This window comes from Protopterus annectens, chromosome 2.part2 (assembly GCF_019279795.1).
Source record: "Protopterus annectens isolate FY-2018-M chromosome 2.part2, PAN1.0, whole genome shotgun sequence".
Taxonomy (NCBI): domain Eukaryota; kingdom Metazoa; phylum Chordata; order Ceratodontiformes; family Protopteridae; genus Protopterus; species Protopterus annectens.
In genome coordinates, this window is record NC_056730.1 from 901233367 (window position 1) to 901254514 (window position 21148).

At 40.1% G+C, this 21148-nt stretch overlaps 1 protein-coding gene across 3 annotated transcripts in view; it reads left to right on the plus strand.

Annotated features, from left to right (window-relative positions):
* LOC122795841 (spindle assembly abnormal protein 6 homolog) overlaps positions 1-21148 on the plus strand; it is a 1219651-nt gene that overhangs the window by 247121 nt on the left and 951382 nt on the right. The window lies entirely within an intron of this gene.

Below are 21148 nucleotides of genomic sequence, written 5' to 3' on the forward strand. Positions count from 1 at the left end.
AACCCCCAACTCAGATGGGTCCTTGGCTGCACATTTCTGCCACAAGGGTGCAAGGGGCCTTCTTAATGTAAGATGGGCTGGTTTTAGTGCTTAAATGAAAACAGTCTAGATTTAGCAAGCCTGGATCCTAGAACAGAAAAAAAAGTTTAAACAGCAATTTAGTAGAATACTCACACAAATCTACCTAATGTAAAATAACTGGTTTGGAACCCAAGTGCTTAAACTAGAACAAAGACACTTGGATTAACAGGCACAATAAGCCTTCACCAGCAATTCCTATCTTAGAAGGGTGTAGACTGTCCTCTCCTACCACAAGTCTTCCTAATGTAAAATAACTGGTTTGGAATGCAAGTGCTTAAACCAGAACAAAGATACTTAGAACAACAGGCACAATAAGCCTTCAACCAGCAATTCCCAGCTTAGATGAGTGTAGGATATCTTCTCCTGCCACAAGAGTTTAGACCACAAATCTTCCTAATGTAAAATAACTGGTTTGGAGCCCAAGTGGTTAAACCACAACAAAGATACTTGGAACTTCTTCTTCTTCTTTTGGCTTTTCCCGGTGAGGGGTCACCGCAGTGGATCACCTCTCTGCTCATGATTGGCTGTGGAGTGTTACAGTGTCGAGTTGCCAGCCCAGGGCCCAACCTCCCACAGAAGGCACGCACGCACCCACGCCTAGGGCCAATTTAGAGTGTCCAGTCCACCTACAGCATGTCTTTGGGATGTGGGAGGAAAGCCACGCAACCACAGGGAGGACATGCAGACTCCGCACAGAAGGCACCCCAGCCAAGGATCGAACCGAAGAACCTCTTGCTGTGAGGAGACAAACAGGCACAAAAAGCGTTCAACCAACAATTCACAACTTAAAAGGATGTAAGCTACCTCTTCTGCCACAAGAGTTTAGACTACAAACTCTCTTAATGTAAAACAATTGGTCTGAAGCCCAGGTGCTTACTTCAAAACTAAGAGGCTTAGAATATTTGTTACAGTTTAATCAGGCTACTAACAAGCAGAATAAATGCAGTTGAACACTTTAAGAACAAGCGGCAAAATCAAAATAAATTAATGAAGTAGGAAGAAATAGAAGCACAGTAAAAGCAGCTGAATGACGTGCAGTTTTTAAGTTAAGTGGGAAAGGAGGAAACAGAAGATAATTCAAGGTTAAGAAACTAAAGGGGTGGGCTTTCCCCAGCTGATCTCTCCATACTCAGTAGAATGAGTTGATGAGATGGGACTGGGAGGAGTGTCCAAAATCAGATTTATAGTTGGAGCGGACAACTCAAAAGTCACCAAGTTTAAGAATACAACAACAGTTGGGTGGGTGGGTAAAACTTTCAGGTGGAGTACAGCAAGCAAGCCAAACAAGCACTCCAACAAATAGAGATGCCTCCAAATATTTCTAGCTAAATGAGGAATGCTATTTCTCAGCTCCTCCCACTAATTAGCTGGTTCTATTCACTGTTTGCAAAGGAAAGAAACCTTTTAAAACTCCAAAAAAAACAGAACCTCTTAAAACTCCAACAAAACAGAAAACTTAAAATAAAACAAATGTAATAACAAGGAAAACATAAAATAAGTAGAAGTAATCAAACCTTAAATGAAAGACTTCAAAATAAAATGTTGATAGAGATCAGCAGAATTCAGGTAGAGTACAGCCTAGCAGTCTGTTTAATTTACCACTCGTCTTTTTACACAGTCTGGGGTTCACTATAAATCTCAACAAGTAAGTCCTGACACCCTGTCAGGATCATGTTTTTCTCGGGTGCAGGTTTTAGACTGTTCCCATGCTGGCTTCTCTTCCTGCAGCCAAGGTTCTTTCTCTGACTACCTTCTTCCAGTTGCGTCTTCCTGTGTGTGCAGTCTCATGGCCAGGGAATTTCTCAGGTTTGTGGGACTTATGGCCTCCACTAGTCTCATACTTTGTCACTTGGCTTCATGTGAGGAATTTTCAGTGGTATCTCAAATCAGTGTGCCTTCAGCAGTGCCACCCCCATGGAGTTCCGTATTCCTTTTTCTTCCTTGTTTTTTTCTTCCTTGTTTCAAACTCAAGCTTCAGTGGTAGATTCATCATCTTTCTCTTAATCCAGGACTTCCCTTCCAGGCTCCGACTCCTTTTTGGGAAATGTTCACAGATGCCTCAGACTTCAGGTGAGGAGATTCTTGTGGCCCCCTAAAGGTCCAGGTTCTCTGGCCTCTTCATCAGTGGTGGGATCATATTAACATAAGAGATGAAAGTCCTGCTTCTGGTCCTGCAGCTGTTCCTTCTCTTTTCCATCATGGCCCCCTCAAAGTTTTCACAGGCAATGCCACTGTGATGTGGTACATCAGTAAGCAGAGATGTATGAGGTCTCATCTCCTTTGCATGTTAGCCCTTCAGGTCTGGGATGTGGCTATCGAGTGACTCTTCGGGTGGTTTGCATTCCTTCAGAGCATAATCTGGTGGTAGACTTCTTGAGCATGTCCAGAACACAGGCTCATGAATGGATGCTTCATAGTGATGTGCTTCTGGACTTAGTCCATCAGTGGGGTATTCCCCAGGTAGTTCTTTTTTGCTTCCTCTCTGAACAGACAGATTCCTCTGTTCTTTTCCAGAGTTCCAAGTCCCATGACTTGGAAATTGGATGCCCTGTCTTCCTTGGAAGTTGATGTTTCTGTATGCCCCCCTTTCCTCTGTTGCTACAAGTTCTGCATAAAATCAGGCAGGATTCTCCCAAAGTCTTGTTAGTGACTCCACTTTGGCCTAGACAACATTTTTCCCCTTCTTTCTCACTTGGCCAAGAGCAATCACCACAAGTTACTTCATCTGGTAGATCTTCTCACTCAAGACAAAGGCTCTCTTGTCCATTTTTACCTGTCTACTCTTTAACTGACACTGTGGGTGGTAGGGTTTTGATTCCTTTTAGGCATCTCTTTTCTGAGGATGTGCCCTAGGTTCTGAAGGAGGCCATGAAGCCCACTACCAGAAAATCCTATATGTCCAAATAGAAACTATTTTATGTCCGTTACCTTGCTCATCATCAGGATTCCCTGTGTGTGAGAGGGGGGTTCCTCTGGTTCTGTCTTGCTTGTGTGATGTACCTCATTGCAGGGTTGGCATATTCTTCAATTTCTGCTTGTTTGCACTTGAATCCTCCTCTGGCTTTTCGGTTTAGGGTCAAGCAATTTCTTAAAGGTGTTCTTCATATCAGACCTTCCAGAAAGCCTATTCTGTCTTCTTGGGACCTCGGTTTTGTATTTGAAAAATTGACTCTGGCTCCTTCTGCAGCTTCCTTGCAACATTGTACTTGGAAGACTGTTATACTTTTGGCTGTTACTTCAGCCAAGAGAGTGTCTGAACTTCAGGTTCTCATGGCTATTCCTCCTTTTTTAGTTTTTCATAGACAGGGTGTCTCTTCGAACTAATCCATCTTTTATGCCCAAGGTTTTTAATGAGCTGTCCCTCCCTTAGTCAATCTGTTCATCTTCCTTCCTTTTTTTTTCCTTCTCTGCAGTCTGCCATTGCAAAGTTTTTTTCACATCTTTGATCTGCGTAGACAGCTCAGGTATTATTTAGATAAGACAAAGACAATTCGCAACTCTGAACAGCGTTTTTTTTTTTTCTTTCATCCAAGGACTTCTCGTTTGGCTGTTTCCATTCAAACTATCGTATTCTAGATTTCTAAGGCCATTTCCTTGTTATTCTTTTCATGGCAGAACTCTTTGTGAAAGCACATTCTTCTAGGGCAGTTGCTTCTTCTGGTGCCATTCCAAGGGTTTAGAACACCAATTCCATCATTGAGGCTGCTAGTCGGTCCTCTGTTCATACTGTCACTAAACACTACAAATTGGATGTAGGTAGGTTTTGTCAGGGCTATTCCACATTGGTTTGTAGAGGGCTCTTCTGTGCCTTTCTCCTCCCCAGCCTTTTCTTAGCTCTTGTACTTTTATTATGTAAAGAATACTGCAACAGTGATATGAAAAGACATACTACAGTTGTGAAAAATCCTACCGTAACAGTAGATGTCCTTTTTTGAGTGTTGCAGTATTTGTCCCTCCCTCCTTCCCCCTCTTTTCTAACTCTTGCCCTGTGTTTTGGTTACCATCTTTGCTGAGGGGCCCTTGTATCTTTTTCATTTTGCCTTTTTTTCCTTTTGGATGTACATGTTCGGTTTTATCCCTGAGGGTATTCTATTCCTCCTGGGGCATTTCAGTTCTGTCTGTACATCAGCTTTATGCCTTACACCTTACATGGGGAAGCATACATGTGACATACGACACCTGTAAGATCTAAAGGCTTTGGTATACTGATCGGATGTTGGGCCTGTCCTTGGCAGGAGATCTCTTATGTAAAGAATACTGCAAAAGTGAAAAGGACATCTACTGTTATGGTAAAATTTTACACAACTGTACTTTCCTAATACTGAAGATATGGTAAAACAAGTGCAGTTTTCCTCCACAGGATTTGGGGGTGGAAGGTTTAGTATTATTTTGCTTGCCTGAATTGATTTGTTTGGAAGTGAAGCAGCAAGGGAAATTCCACGTATTTCACAGCAAGAAGGGCTGCAGTAGAAGTCAATACTTTCTCAAATGTATAAAGCCTGAAGGGTGCCAGCTAAAGGAATTTATTGTAGCTACTTTTCACCTTAGGAATGTGGATAAAATTATTACCATCAGCAGCTGCCATTTTTCTTTTGTTTCACCATTCACAAAAAATAAATAAAAGTTGTAAAAAGGATTTGCCTGAAATACTTGCAACAAATACAGGGTAGTGATAGTCAGCTGTGTAAATCTGCCTAAGGCAAATTATATCTATTTAATGGACTGGAATGCAACACTAATAATGTAATAATCATCCTAGAGTATGGAAATAGTGGGTACTGAAACGGCCTAAACTTGGAATTGTATACAAATACATTGTGCAGAATATCTTGTCTTAGTTGTTCTAAACCCAGATCTGTGTTACCAGCTTGGAAATGCCTTATAAAATGTTACTGTAAAGACTGAGCAGAATTACATTGCACGCAGTAATTGCTCTTAATTTTGTTTCTTAGTTAACAAATGTGCAGCTACTCAAAACTATTAAGTAAAATATGCACAAAACCGAGAACTAGATAACTGTCTAAAATGCTGCTTGAAAATGCCAGATAATGAAGACCTGCATTTAAGATTCTAAGTACCTTCCTTCCAAGGATAAACTAACAGTCCTGTTTAACATCTTTAAGTAGACAATTGTGCCAAAAATCTTTTAGGTACAAAATGTAAACCTATGTGTATCCAGTCAAGAGGGAAAAAATCCTCAGCAAAGGGAGGTAGAAATTCTTATTACACAAGTTTCATTTTAGCTGTACTGTCAAAGCAGTTAGAGCAGTGCTTACTACAAGTATTCTTTCTAGTGTTAAGAGCTTGGATTTTTTTGTACAAAGTTATAAGGAAGCAGTGGTATAGATATTCATGGTCTTGAAATCCATCCTCCAAACGCATGCAGAATGCAATGTTCCAATGGCCAGCATATGGGGCAGGCAGGGCATTCAACACAGCTCTAGGCCTTTTCTTCTCATCACTGTTAACCCTCTTTTTTTTTTTGAAAACTGCTGGGGCATCTGCAAGGTTTTGTACTCTAACCAGACATTTGCATTTCAGCATCTTTTCTATCACTGCATATTTGAGGAAAGTAGTGCTGGCCACCTTAGAATCTTATTGTAGATATTCTGTTTTATCAAGCCACAAATGCACCCCCCTTTGTATGCCAGGCACTCACACCATAACCATCTGTTTTGCTCATGTGCCATGCTGCATATTCTTCCTGTGCCGCATATGCATCATTAATTAGTGCCTCTATCCAGGTGTCTTCCAACAGAAACATTGTTTTATTAGTTTGGATATATGTACAGCATTCTTCATAATCTTTCAACTGTTTGTTACTGCAGGAGCACGAACCCCTTTGGCTATGAATTTGCAGTTGGCGACCAGATGTTTATGTGGCGATATGATTTGGGTAAATGCTTGATAAAGTAATACTGTCCATCACGATGTGCCAAAATTGAACTTCATTGATGGTGCACTTAGCTTCTGCTCTTTGAAATGCCAAGTAAAGTCTGTTCACATATGCTATCCTGTTTTGGCGCACTTGGGTCCAGATTTTAGTGTGTGTAAGTGTGTATGTGCATTTGATAGTACCATATACTACTGGCAGATGTACAGCTTCATGGAATTAGATATTCTGGTGTGTTGCTCCTTTGTGAATGGGGAAAATATCGGAGAAACTAAAACAAAGTGTAGGCAAATGAGGGACAGAGGTTTTCTAATACATTGACTCTGTACTGTTACATATTACATATGCGGCATGGAGCAGTTGTCTGGGAACTGTAGTTCTTTCGTGTAATATTCAAGTGGTGCATGGAAGATCAGTAGTATGCTCAGAAATCAGTGAAAATGCAGGCTTGTTGATCACCTTTCTGGACAGACACTTGACAATTGTTATGCACCCCCTCAGTGCTGTTAAGTACTACTCTTGCATTTAACAGTGCTCATTAGCCCCAACCCCAGGAGATGAGTGGTAGGAAGCTGTTAAAACACTTCATTCAGAGATTTTTTTAATCTGAAGGAGTGTTTAATAGCTCCCTGATGTTTTTGTTAGGCATCTGCTCTCCATATGCAACGAGTATTGTGTTATGGCTTTCTAAACTGTAAACTACTATTGTTTATTTTTCCCCCCTATCTTTTGTATTAATGAAAAAGGAAAAATACAGCCAACAGCCAAAGGTCACTCCGTAAAATAAAATATAAAAGACCAGCAAAAAAACAAGTGTCCACCAAAGCCGATAAAACTGGAACTTTATTACAGAGGATAAGCACTTTCACACATAGTGCTTCATCAGACCCATAAAAAAGCATCACAGATGTGTGTATTTATATAGTTAAAAATCAATCAGCCAATCAAAAAACATCAATTACTGATGTATACTTAGTTTCTTTAAAACGGGCTTAAAGGTACAGATGAATTATGGCAGTTTCTGCCTGCAACTTCATAATCCATTTTACTTCAATATTTTCCAATTTATTATTATAATCACCCCTTTTCTTACTAGTGTGTACAAGCTGCAAAACACTAAAGACAAAGGAATGCCCTGGTGCCACAGAAATATGTTTGGCCAGTGCATTAAGTAAATTCATTCGCTTAATACCCCCAAATGCTGTGAGTTGCGCTCTTTCAACATTCTGACTCTCTTACCTACATAAAAAGTTGTACAAAACTTACACCTAGCCAAATATATCCATCCTTTCTATCTACAATCAGCATAAAAACATGGTTTAAACAAAAAATCAATAACAGGATGCTGAAACTCTTGTATAGAAGATATAAAACTGCATCCTTTGCAGTGTCTACATGTATAAGTTCCCAAACGATCAGACAAAGGCAATGGTACATAGGCTGATTTATAACAGAGCTGTCTCTTGAGGGAAAGACTATTTCTAAAGGTATAACAGGATATTCTGGTGCGTTTATCACCCACAGTACCTTTAACTTTATCATCAAAAAGTAAGACAGGCCAGAATTTCTTAACCACATCACATACTTGTTGAATATTATTTCTATAAGTCAAAGATAGTCTGACATTAGTAGATGCAGTATCATGTCCATTGTTCTTTAAAGGGGCATAAGGGCGATGAAAAAATGGTTTGCCTCTATCAGGGCACATAGTAGTAACAGTATTCAAACTGTTATCCACAGATTGTTCACTATATCCTCTTGCTAACAAATCATCCTTAAGGCATAGCATGGCTTCCTTACATTGTTTATCATCTGTATGCAACCTAGACATCCGTAGAGACTGACCTTTAGCAATATTTATAAAAAATGTGCTTTGGATGCATACTATTAAAATGTAAAAGTGCATTTTTCCTACATGATTTCCTATATAGGGAACTTGACAAAGTACCTTCAGCCAATGTAATCTTGGGTGTCTAAAAATTCAATACATGTTCGTGAATGATTAAGACGAATCTAAAACAACTATTAGTGGATTCAAGATATTGCACAAGCCTCATAAGGTCCATCTCTGGACCATGCCACAAAATAAAAATATCATCCACGAAGCATTTATAATACAAAAGATTTAAAGAAAATTTGTGGCTAGAGAGGACTGCCATGCGCTCCCAGTCAGCCAATACCAGATTGACATCACTGTTAGCGCATGGAGTCCCCATAGCCACACCAATCTTTTGCCTAAAAACAACCTCATTAAATAAAAAAAACATTATTACACAATACTATTTCCATCAAAGTACCTGTACAATCTGCCAGCTCTGATGAATAATCAACATTATCCCTTAAATAACTATTTAAAGATGCTATCCCAGTATCATGAGGTATTACAGTAAAAAGCGTCTGTACATCCATATTAACAAGAATAGTTTCTTCAGTAAACAAACCATGTGCTCTAGCAAACTCATCCAAACTACTTAAAAAAATGTTCAGTATCCTTCAAGACAGCAACTGCCATCTCCAATGGTTTCTTTAACTGTCCCTCCAAAAAGAGGGATATAAACTCAGTGGCTCAACCCCTGCCTGAAACTATCGGCTGCAGGGGTGGGCCAATAAGGGATTTATGCACCTTGCGTAAGCCATGTATAACTGGTATCATAGGTTCCAATACTAACATAAAGTCATACAGCCCTTTATCAATAGCTTGTTCCATAAACAATTCATATAAATGATTATGTACATTACTAATAATACCATTTAATTAGTTTTCAGTATACGTTCATTTATCCTTTTGTGTATATCCAACAGCACATGGCTGAGCAAGTGGACATTGAGTTGGGTTATCATCCAGGTAATGGAGCATCTCAGCAGCATTGCTTTAAACAACTTTACAATTTGGAGACTAATCCACTTTTGGGTACCTCTTCAGAAAAAGCACAACCAGCTGAGGAGCCTTGTGACTGGGGTATGTTCAGAGACTTAAAAAAATTAAAAATGGCGTATATAAGTTAAAGCATATGCAGTGGCAGTGCCTTCATATGGAGGCCTGCCTTCATCATAAATTCATACCTAGGGGCTTGCGGGTCCTCCGTATGCCCACTTATGGTAATACATACCCCATTTTATTGAAACGCTGGCAGCTACTTTAATGTTAAGTTTTAACTACATGAGGCTTCTGAATGAATTCTTTGCTCCACAAGAAAAAGAATTTACTGTAAAATTAGAAAATATGCAGAATGAGCTTTTACCTAAATATTCTGAGCCACTTTATTTGGCTGAGATTGATAATATGCTGCTTAATGTACTAGCCTATGATGATAGGCAGCTAATGATCAAAAAAAGGAAATTAGCTAGAGACCTGGCAGATTTTAAGAAGGGCAACATATTTGTGTGGCCTCGTGGGTCCGTACGGACATCTGATGTAGCTACTAGTCATACTCTTTCATCTGGGGCTGAACAGCTACAGCTTCCATCTACATCTGACATGCAGCCTTTGGCAGGCTCTTTTAATGCTACTGATATCTCGATTCCTAAGGAGAGTTCTAATGGGGCTCATACTAACACCTCTGCTTTGAGCATTTCCACTTCATCTTGTGTTTCTACTGGGGAGAGACCCAAAGATACTAATACTATGCCTTTTGAAAATTTTAACTTCCTGGCCCCTTTCAGACTGCCGCAGACGCTGAACAGGGGGCGGAGCTCCAGCTTGGGACAGAAGAAGCGGAGACCATCCATAGAGAATGACTCTTCACTAAAGGAGAGCAACAGAAAGAGAGCTCGTCACTAGTGTTTAATCTGTCTACAGTCTCTCTAACATCTGAACAAGTAAGTGTCCTGGATAGAGGACTCTGCTTTGTACCCTCTCAACCTGTTTTATTAGAGAATGTGTTACTTGATATTAAGTTGTTTATATGCAATGTAGCTCTCAAACTTATGTTTGGGGAACACAATAACTTGTTTGCTACACCTAAACAAATGAGTACGTTTGTTCCACAACTACCCCCTGTGCTCAAGACTTTTTTAGGATTGTAGAAAAGGAGTTACTGAATACTGACATGAGAAAAAATTTCATAATTTGACACATGGTGAATACAAAGCTTTGCATGAATTACGAACTAACAGTGAACTGACTATACATCCGGCTGATAAAGGGGGATCCATAGTGGTCCTTGATACTATACTGTGAAATATAATTTTTATATGAATACTATGCTTAATGATGTTTCCACCTATGAACGTGTTACTGAAAATTAATGAAATGGTATTTATAATGTACATAATCATTTATATGAATTGTTAATGGAACAAGCTATTGATAAAGGGCTCTATGATTTTATGTTGGTATTGGAGCCTATGATGACAGTTGTATATGGCTTACCCAAGGTGCATAAATAATTTGACTAACCCCTGCATCCGATAGTTTCGGGCAGGGGTTGGGCCACCGAGTTTATATCCATCTTTTTGGAGGGACAGTTAAAGAAACCATTGGAGACGGCTGTTGCTGTATAGCAGGATACTGAACATTTTTAAGTAGTTTGGGTGAGTTTGCTAGAGCACATGGTTTGTTTACTGAAGAAATTATTCTTGTTAGTATGGATGTACAGACTCCTTTTACTGTAATACCTCATGGGGATAGCATCTTTAAAGAGTTATTTAAAAGATAATGTAGATTATTCATCAGAGCTGATGGATTGTATAGGTACTTTAATGGAAAATAGTATTGTGTAATATTTTTTTATTTGATGAGGTTGTTTTTAGGCAAAAGATTGGTGTGACTATGGGGACTCCATGCACCAACAGTTATGCCAATCTGGTATTGGCTGACTGGGAGCGCATGGCAATCCTCTCTAGCCATGAATTTTCTTTAAATCTTTTCTATTATAAATGTTTCGTGGATGATATTTTTATTTTGTGGCATGGTCCAGAGATGGACCTTGAGGTTTGTGCAATATCTTGACTCCACTAGTAGTTGTTTTAGATTTGTCTTAAATCATTCATGAACATGTATTGAATTTTTGGACACCAAGATTACATTGGCCGAAGGTACTTTGTCTAGTTCCCTATATAGGCAATCCTGTAGGAAAAATGCACTTTTACATTTTAATAGTATGCATCCGAAGCACATTTTTAAAAATATTGCTAAAGGTCAGTATATGTGGATGTCTAGGTTGCATACAGATGATAAACAATGTAAGGAAGCCATGCTATGCCTTAAGGATGATTTGTTAGCAAGAGGATATAGTGAAAAATCTCTGGATAACAGTTTGAATACTGTTACTACTATGCGCGCTGATAGAGGCCAACCATTTTTTCATCGCCCTTATGCTCCTTTAAAGAGCAATGGACGTGATACTGCATCTACTAATGTCAGACTATCTTTGACTTATGGAAATAATATTCAACAAGTATGTGATGAAATTCTGGCCTGTCTTACTTTTTGATGATAAAGTTAAGGGTATTATAGGTGATAAATCCTGTTATAGAAATAATCTTTCCCTCGAGACAGCTCTGTTATAAATCAGCCTATGTACCATGGCCTTTGTCTGATCGTTTGGGAACTTTTGTACAGAAGGTATAAAACTGCATGCTTTGCAATGTCTACATGTATAAGAGTTTCAGCATCCTGTTATTGATTTTTTGTTTAAGCCATGTTTTATGCTGATTGTAGTACTGTCAGCCAACAGGGTAATGGCAGAAATTGGGCTACTGTTGGCCGAAGGAGAAGAGAAGGGTGAAGGCATGCCCGAAGGCAGGAAGAGAGGAGGAAGGTTAGGAGTGTAGTAGTGAGGGTAGGAACTTTGAATGTTGGCAGTATGACTGGTATAGGGAGAGAGCTAGCTCATATGATGGAGAGAAGGAAGGTTGATATATTGTGCGTGCAAGAGACCAGATGGAAGGGAAATAAGGCCAGGTGTATAGAAGGCAGATTCAAATTGTTCTATCATGGTGTGGATGGCAGGAGATGGCAGGAGAAATAGGGTAGTGGTTATCCTAAAGGAACAGTATGCCGAGAGTGTTTTGGAGATGAAGAGAGTGTCTGATAGAGAGATGTTTATGAAGCTTGAAATTGATGGTGTAATGATGAATGTTGTTAGTGCATATGCTCCACAAGTTGGGTGTGCGATGAATGAGAAAGAAAAATTTTGGAACGAATTGGATGAAGTGGTGGTGAGTGCACCCAAGGGTGAGAAACTAGTGATTGGAGCGGACTTCAATGGGTATGTTGGTGAAGTGAACAGAGGGGGATGAGGAAGTGATGGGTAGGTATGGTGTTAAGGAGAGGAATGCAGAAGGTCAGATTGTGGATTTTGCGAAAAGGATGGATATGGCTGTGGTGAATACATATTTTAAGAAGAGGGAGGAGTATAGGGTGACGTACAAGAGTGGAGGAAGATGCACACAGGTGGATTATATCCTGTGTAGGAGGGCAAGTCTGAAGGAAATTGGAGACTGTAAAGTGGTGACAGGGGAAAGTGTAGTTAAGCAGCATAGAATGGTGGTCTGTAGGAGGACGTTGGTGATCAAGAAGAGGAGGAGGAGTGTGAAAGCAGTGCCAAGGATTAAATGGTGGAAGGTAAAAAAGGGTGATTGTGAGGTGGAGTTCAGGGAAGAGTTAAGATGGGCACTGGGAGGCAGTGAAGAGTTACCAAATAGCTGGGTAACTACAGCAGAGCTAGTAAGGGAGACTGCTAGAAAGGTGTTTTTTGTGACATCTGGACAGAGCCAGGACAAAGAGACCTGGTGGTGGAATGAGGAAGTACAGGAGAGTATACAGAGGAAGAGGCTGGCGAAGAAGTGGGATTGTCAGAGATGAAGAAAGTAGACATGAGTATAAGGAGATGATGCGCATGGCAAAGAGGTGGTGAAGGCTAAGGATAAGGCATATAGAGAGTTGTATGAGAGATTGGACTCTAAAGAGGGAGAAAAGGAACTGTACCGATTGGCTAGACAGAGGGACAGAGCTGGGAAAGATGTGCAGCAGGTAAAGGTGATAAAGGACAGTGAGGGAAACATACTCACAAGTGAGGAGTGTGTGTTGAGTAGATGGAAAGAGTACTTTAATGGGCTGATGAATGAAGAGAATGAGCGAGAGAAGGTTGGATGATGTCGGGATAGTGAATCAGGAAGAGAAACAGATTAGCAAGGAGGAAGTAAGGACAGCTGTGAAAGAGGATGAAGAACGGAAAGGCTGTTGGCCCAGATGACATACCAGTGGAAGCATGGAGGTGCTTAGGAGAAATGACAGTGGAATTTTTAACTAGATTGTTTAATGAAATTTTGGAAAGTCAGAGGATGCCTATGGAGTGGAGAAAGTGTTTTAGTACCTATCTTTAAGAATAAGGGTGATGGTGCGGAGCTGCAGTAACTACAGAGAGATAAAATTAATCAGTCACAGCTTAAAGTTATGGGAAAGAGTAGTGGAAGCTAGGTTAAGAAGGGAGGTGATGATTAGTGATCAGCAGTATGGTTTCATGCGAGGAAAGACCGCTACAGATGCGATGTTTGCTCTGAGAGTGTTTAAGAAATACAGAGAAGGTCAGAAGGAGTTGCATTGTGTCTTTGTGGACTTGGAGAAGGCATATGACAGGGTGCCTAGAGAGGAGTTGTGGTATTGTATGAGGACGTCTGGAGTGGCAGAGAATATGTACAAGGGTAGTGTGACATTGGTGAGGACTGCGGTGGGAGTGACAGATACGTTTAAGGTGGAGGTGGGATTACATTAAGGATCATCTCTGAGCCCTTTCTTATTTGAAGTGGTGATGGACAGGTTGACAGATGAGATCAGATAGGAGGCCCCGTGGTCTATGATGTTGGCAGATGACATTGTGATCTGTAGTGAGAGTAGGGACCAGGTTGAGGAGACCCTGGAGAGGTGGAGATATGCTGTAGAGAGGAGAGGAATGAAGGTCAGCAGGGCTAAAACAGAATATATGTGTGTAAATGAGAGGGAGGGTAGAGGAATGGTGAGGATGCAGGGAGTAGAGTTGGTAAAGGTGGATGAGTTTAAGTACTTGGGATCAACAGTTCAGATTAATAGTGAGTGTGGAAGAGAGGTGATGAAGAAAGTACAGGCAGGGTGGAATGGGTGGAGAAGAGTGTCAGGAGTGATTTGTGACAGATGGGTACTAGTAAAAGTGAAAGGGAAGGTCTACAAGAGGGTAGTGAGACCAGCTATGTTATATGGGTTGGAGACAGTGGCATTGACATAAAGGCAGGAGTCAGAGCTGGATGTGGCAGAGTTAAATATGTTAAGATTTGCAGTGGGTGTGACTAAGATGGACAGGATTAGGAATCAGTATATTAGAGGGTCAGCTCAAGTTGGACAGTTTGGAGACAAAGCAAGAGAGGTGAGATTGTGTTGGTTTGGACGTGCTGAGGAGGGATGCTGGGTATATTGGGAAAAGGATGCTAAGGATGGAGCTGCCAGGTAAAAGGAAATGAGGAAGGCCTAAGATAAGGGGTATGGATGTAGCGAGAGAGGACATGCAGGCGGTTGGTGTGACAGAGCAATATGGAGAGGACAGGAAGAAATGGAAACAGATGATCTGCTGTGACGACCCCTAATGGGAACAGCCGAAAGATGATGATGATGATGTAGATCAAAATGATTGATATATTTGTCTAGGTGTAAGTTGTTTACAACTTTTTATGTAGGTAAGACAGAATGTTGAAAGTGCTTATCTTGCAGCATTTGGGGAATATTAGGTGAATGAATTTACTTAATGCACTGGACAAACATATTTCTGTCCACCAGGGCATTCCTTTGTCTTTAGCATTTTGCAGCTTGTACACACCACTAGTAAGAGAAGGGGTAATTATAATAATAAATTGGAAAATATTGAAGCAAAATGGATTATGAGGTTGCAGGCAGATAAACTGGCAGGAATTAATTCATCTGTACCTTTAAAGCTCATTTTAAAGAAACAAAGTATACATCAGTAATTGGCGTTTTTTGATTGGTTGATTGTTTTTTAAGTATATAAATACATATATCTGTAATGCTTTTTTATGGGTCTGATGAAGCACTATATGTGAAAGCGCTTATCCTCTGTAATAAAGTTCCAGTTGTATCTGCTTTGGTGGACGCTTGGTTTTTTGCTGGTCCTTTATCTTTTGTATCGCATGGGATCAAGTACAGCTGTATCCACTCCAAAGAATTATGATATAGTTTTTCCCTGTTAGAACCAAGAAAGCTATGTTCTCGACATGGATGTCAAGATTCAATCACTCAGCAGTTCTCTCACGATCCATGTCTCAAACACATACCATCTTTGTTATAATTGGACAACTGATCTTAATCCTGTATGTATTGCCTCTGCCCTGTCTGGCATGTTGCTGAAGTGCATCCTTTTCTTCCCCTTGTAGGCTTCAGTAATTTATAAAAAAAGTCAAAATTTGTCTACAGATTGGGAGTTTATTCCTTCTTAAAGGAACTACTGAAGAACATTGTCTTGGTTTTCTTAAGCTCATCTTAATAATTTTTTTCCCATTAATTTGTAACCACTGGCAAGTCTGTCTCAAGTGGATTATATCTAACTGCGGTGTTTATACTGTGAACCTGAAAATTTCAGTATCAGTTTTCCTTTGTTTGAAACTATTATTTTATGCAGGCTCTCATACTTCTACTTTTCTGTATACTTGATAAGTTCTGGTTCATACAGGTCTATAGATTCACAAAGGTGAAATTTGTTTTCTGTTGTTGCTACAATTGTTTACAACTGTACCTTTTGCATGTGTGCCAGAATGTTTTGTATACTGTGTTTTTCAGCTGTATTTTTGTATTGCCAAAAATTTATGAGCACAAGTATGCAATACCAGGCTACAACTCTTAACTTTTCGGCCACCAAATCAGGACCGAAACACTAAAGGCGGAGGAGTGTCAATATTCTCCAAGGATATTCACACTTGTAGGCTAGCTGCCTAACAGAATGCATCTGAAATTCTACAGGTGCAACTAACACTAGGTAAGACTGTAATCCAAATTGTACCTTGCTACAGATCCCCCACCATGCCCCAAGATTTTTACTACACCTTTCTAAACATACTGAAAAATATTAAGATACAACCAAACACCCTTATACTGGATGATTTCAACTACCCTGCCATTAATTGGGAAAACTACTCTGGTATCAACACCTTTGCCCAACGGTTCTTGGAATTCATAAATTCCAAAGCCCTGGATCAGCTAATCAATATCAGGCTCAAATATCATAGACCTGGTCATTACCAACATGGGAGATCGATACTCCACACCAGTGGTCACCCCATTGTTGGTCAGGTCTGACCATAAGCTAATCACCCTTGACGTCCACATCCCACCCCCCAGTAGGGAAACCTCCATAAAAAAACTTCTCCAAAGCTAACTTCATGCTACTCAAGTCAGAAGTGACAAACCTCATGACACCCATGCAGATGGGAACTGAAATTTCGACTGCTGAATCCTACACTAAGGCACTGTACGAGCACATCCACTTGTGCATGAATTGTGCCATTCCAAATAGAACCAAGACTCTGTCCTCCAAAGAAAGGAAGCCAATCTGGTGGTCCCCTGCCATAAACAAACTGTACAACAGAAGGAAGAAACTGTTTGCAGAAAAGAGGAAAATCCCAGGATGCAAAATACTCCCTTACCAGCCTCAGTAAGAAGCTGAGAGCCCTCATAAAATCCTCCAAAGCTAGTTACGAAAATAAAATTGCCAAAGATTCCAAGGACAACCATAAGGCATTCTATAGTTGTCAAGAATCTAAATGGCAATGCTCAGAACTGCTCTGAGCTACAACAGAATGCCATTAAATATACTGATCCCCAAGGATGTTGCCAATATCCTGGCAGATCGATTCAATGCCAACTTCACCTCCTAAAGGGCCCATCTCAGTACCAAAAGATTGCCAAATTCCGGTAATCATGGCCACACAGGTAAAAAACGCACTCTCCAAAGCTAAGAATACAGCATCCATGGGACCAGACGACATCCCGGGCTGTGTACTACATGAACTACAAAATGAACTGGCACCTCACCTAAGTGCCATGTTTTATCATAGCCTCACCTCAGGCTTCGTGCCCAATGAGTGTCGCACAGGTACAGTTATCCCACTCCACAAGGGGGGATCCACCTAGGATCCCGGGAGCTGTTTTCCCATCAGTCTGACGATCCTGATCTGCAAAGCCATGGAATGCATTATCGTGAAACTTATAAACAAAGACATTGGCAACCTTCAAACACTGGACCCCACCCAGTTTGGTTTCGTTAAGGGCCGATCTTGTCTCCTCAACCTGATTGAATCGTCTCCAGAGCCGTAGACAAGGGCAAGGCAGTCCACACGGCCTATCTGGACCTCACCAACCCCCCCCCCCACTCTGGAGTCATAGACAAACTCACTAAGCTAGGTGTCACTCGATGGGTTGCCAACTGGCATACTGACATAACCGACAATGTAAAAGTAGCCAACTCAAAATCCAGCTCCAGACAAGTGACACGTGGAGTACCTCAACGTTCAGTCCTGGGACTGCTCTTGTTTGGCATCTACTTCTCTGAAGTACAGGCCAGCACTAAGGGACTCTGGCTAACAAAGTTTGCAGATGACTGCAAACTGGGAGCCATTATTGAATCCCCAAATGATGTGGATACTCTACAAAAGGGCCTTACAGAAACAGATGCCTGGTGCCAGAGCCATGGGCTCAAGCTCAATGGCAAGAAATGTATAGTTATCCCTTTTCGGAAAAAACATGTACCCATGAATTACCACAAGTGGCCGTACACTAAACACCAAAAGTGTGATAAGGGACTTAGGGACACAGGTGGACAGTGGTCTCACCTTCGATACACATTACCACAACAGTCAAGCAATCCTTTTATGTGGCACACCTCATCAATAAGGGCTTTTCATCCAGAAAAAAGGAGGTCATTGTCCCACTGTAATCATCCCTCATTAGATCCATTATATAGAGTACAACGCACAGTTTGGTATGTACCTCACAAGACATCTGCAACAGCTGGAAAGGCCACAGAAATACCTCACTAAAAGAATCGCAAGCCGAAAGAAGATGCCCTTTGCTGACCATCTAAAAAACTCCAGCTATACTCTGTCACATATCACTTACTCAGAGGTGATCTCTGCTTAACATAACAAGGCCATGTCAAACCCTGAGCTGTTGGACATGCTATACTTAAAGAAATCCCAATTCCTCAGAGCCACACACTCCAGGGATCTAAACCTGGTCTTCGCAATGAACAAAACATGCTTTTAGGATAGGTTCCTGACCTAGAGACTCCCCATACTCTGGAATAGACTGCCCATACATGTCAAGTTGAGTGCCTCTTTAGCCCTCTTCAAAAGGAACCTTGACGATTGGATGGGAGATAGGAAATTCACCCCGGGGATCACGTCAGTCACCCTGCTAGACAGAGGACTAGGGAAGTAAATATTCTGGGAAGAGATAGCCAGGAAATTGTTATGGCTAGCCTTGTATAGGCCGTAAGGCCGATAGCCTAGTACCAATCTTTGAACCTATAAGAAGAAACCATTTGAATAATGTTTTGGCCAAACACATTAGCAACCAAGTAGGACATCAGTTTAAGCTTCTGGTCATTGATCAAGTCAACATTGATGACAAGAAGGCATGGGTGGGGGGGTTACTTAGAGTTAAGAGTTAAAATGGCAAGTGTGTCTACAAGCTGACAGTTGGCTAGGCAGTAATGAACACAGTCTTGAAGTTAAAACTCTGGGAAGAAAGAAAATTGTCTAAAGGCAGCAAATCTATTTACACATATGCTTCATACATTTTTAATAGTTTTTTTAACATTGTTTATATATATATATATATATATATATATATATATATATATATTATATAAAATATATATCCATATATACATATTGTTTTTAAATATATATATATTTTTTATACAATTTAATACAATGCAATGTATCCCTGTAGGAACAGTTAACTTTATATAAAATATAATATTGGTAGTGGAACTTATAGGGCTAGGTGGTGTTGATTGCAATTCCAGTAAATTGTTTAAAAGTGTTGATAATTTTAACTTTTGTGCATTATAGTAAGTCTTTCTCTTTCTTTTTAATATGCTGAAATTATTTCATATAGAAAATGACCCTGCAGTACTGTTAGGTCAGTCTTGTGTCTCTGCAAACATGTGTGATACCATTTTATCTTTGCAATTTAAATATGTCATTGCTGTGATTGCACTATTTTGCATAGTTTTGCTTTCTTTTTTGCAGTGCTTACTGGAAACTTTCTCTTCTTTGATCCACTCTTTAAATGGTTAAGGCCCGGCAAGAGGCTCCCATTAAGCATATAGTAAAGTAAAAATTATACAGTGACTGGCCATTAATATTCCAAAACAAACACACTGATTGGGCTGACCAGTCAACATGCCCGTTGTAAATCCTAGCATATAACAATGGAAAAAGGTCTGGTCACCCCCCCCCCCCCCCCCGACTACTGTAACTTTTACTTAATTTTTTTTTTTTTTTTTTTTTTTTAACATAACGACAGTATCTGATCGAATGCAAGAATGTGTTTAAGCCTGTACATTACAAGGGCAGGCTTTTTATACCTTCATTATGTATTATGTAAACATAATTGGCATCAAGTCTAGTAAATACTTTTTTATTTTTATATTGCTTTACTGGTCTATAAGTCTGACCATTCATAATTGGCATCAAGTCTAGTGCATACTTTATTTTTATATTGCTTTACTGGTCTAGAAATCTGACCATTCATTATCTGTCATCTTGTTTACCGTGTATAATAGTTTGGGTATGGATAGTTTTGGCTGCAAACTAGTTCAGATGTATTTCATTCAGACTGTTGTGTGAATTAATAACATGCACTTGAAACCACTCTTTAAAGAGACATAGTTTTGAAGCTCACAGTTCAAAGAATTGCTTGTATCCTGATTAAAAATAAATGACCGATTTCTACCAGACTAAATGTCAGTCTTTGCTGGCTTGAATTGCTTAGGCTCTTTGTTACTTGCATGTAGAATTATTTTTCATTTGCACACGTAATAAATAACATTATCCCAGAGATTAAAAAAGGCTTCTGCATTGGCATAAAGCCTTAACACAGAAGGTTTCCATATCACATAAGCCTTTCTGATTCGTCAGTTAGTTTTCTGTTATGGTTTCACCAACATGAGGTCTCACATGCAAAGCCACATGTTAATGCCAAATAACCGTGTGCTCTCCCCCTGACATGTTTGTGGAGTCTGCTTTATTCAGTTAGCAATTCAGAGAATCACCCGGCTGAGTAAAGTTTAAATCTGGAAGGACACAGTGAATGCAGTCGTTTGACAGTCACAATTTCACTACTATGGGAGTACTGTCAGTATAGGTAAGTCCAGCAAAACCATGGGCATAGGATTTTGTCAGTGTGTGTATGTGTGCAGACATCTGTACCTGTCTGTAGGGGCATGAATGTGACTGAATGTGTCTTCCAGAGTAGTTACACTACAAGGGTTGGGTATGGGATCTTGAATCTGTTTTTTTTATTGTTGGAGCATGTGTGCAGATATGTGGGTGACTTGTCCCATGAGTGTGAGCAAGTGTTTGGGGGGGGGGGGGTTGTTTGTGGATGTGTGTGTGTGTGTGTGTGTGTGTGTGTGTGTGTGTGTGTGTGTGTAAGCTTAGGTCTTTGAATGCATGTATGCATGCAAGGATGCTTTTGTGCTAATGCAATGCAGTGCAGTGCATGAGCTGTTGAGCTAGCACTGTCAGATTTGATAATGCAGTGTTTGATTTCAGAGACGTGGTAATCTGCCAGTAATGAGGTGTTTTTCAGTGTGGCTTTACTATGTCTCTGAATCAGAATGCCTCTCTAATTGACTAAACCGCATTGGGCAATTATGGAAAAAATGGTTCTCTGAATTCCAGGGTATGTCTTTTACTTAAGAACTGAAGGAAATAGTACAATTTAAGAAAACAAAAAAATGAAGTTGTATGCAGTTACCAAAACATGCAAGTGGTACGCAAGATGGAGAGTAAAAATTACACCTGATGCTCTTGTTTCCCAAAAAAACACATTTCTCAGGGATGTCGACATATTTATATCTGTAAAACTGTAAAAAAAAAAAAAAAAAAAAAAAAAAGTCGCTTTATGGATGCAAATTTAAGACGTTTGGTATAAATGGTAGAAGTGATCAGTAAAGGAATTTT